The sequence below is a fragment of the Camelus bactrianus genome, chromosome 3 (genome assembly GCF_048773025.1).
Source record: "Camelus bactrianus isolate YW-2024 breed Bactrian camel chromosome 3, ASM4877302v1, whole genome shotgun sequence".
Taxonomy (NCBI): Eukaryota; Metazoa; Chordata; class Mammalia; order Artiodactyla; family Camelidae; genus Camelus; species Camelus bactrianus.
In genome coordinates, this window is record NC_133541.1 from 31,758,683 (window position 1) to 31,759,609 (window position 927).

At 31.6% G+C, this 927-nt stretch overlaps 1 non-coding gene across 1 annotated transcript; it reads right to left on the minus strand.

Moving 5' to 3' along the window:
• On the minus strand, positions 1–74 carry TRNAE-CUC (transfer RNA glutamic acid (anticodon CUC)). The gene has a single exon. It is a non-coding gene; the product is annotated as a tRNA-Glu (tRNA).
• Between the last annotated feature and the right edge of the window lie 853 nt (positions 75–927).

Sequence of the window (927 nt, forward strand, 5' to 3'; positions counted from 1 at the left end):
TGGAGGTACTGGGGATTGAACCCAGGACCTCATGCATGAGAAGCAAGCACTCTACCAATTGAGCTATACCCTCCCTCCATTTTTCAGTTTTATTAGGTAGAATTGTTATAATTTGACTGCACATATACAGTATATTGTATGTATGTATATATATATATACAGCAATACTGCACATATTTTTAAATTTACATATATGTACTGTTAATTGTTTCTAAGAATGTTTAGAGATTTAACTTTTTAACTTACATAGTTATCAAAGAAATAAAGCCAACCACAAAATAAAAATTAATTCAAAAAGATACATACACTCTGCTATTAACAGCAACATTATTTATAATTGCCAAGATATGGAAGCATCCTAAGTGCACATCAATAGAAGAATAGATAAAGGAGATGCAGCATATATATATAATGGAATACAACTCACTCATAAGAAAGGAGGATATTTTGCCACTTGTGGCCCTTCAATCACTTTTTTTTTAACTTCAAAAACCAGAATTTTCTAACTGTCATAAACATTTCTATTGCATCAAAAACAACAGAATACCTAGAAGTAATCTTAACCAAGGAGGTCACCTATACTCTGAAAACTGTAAAACATTGATGAAGGAAATTGAACATGATACCAAGAAATGGAAAGATATCTTGTGCTCTTGGATTGGAAGAATCAACATTATCAAAATGACCGTACTATCCAAAGCAACCTACAAATCCAACACAACCCCTGTCAAAATACTCACATTTTTCAGAGAACTAGAACAAACAATTCTAAAATTTATGTGGAAGCATAAATGACCACTGAATTGCCAAAGCAATCTTCTGTAGGTCTTTTTTTTTTTTTTAGATCTTTATTGTTTTTGTTCTCTTTTCTTATGGTTTGATGACTAGAGAAGTTCCATTAACATTTGTCGTAAAGCTGGTTTGGTG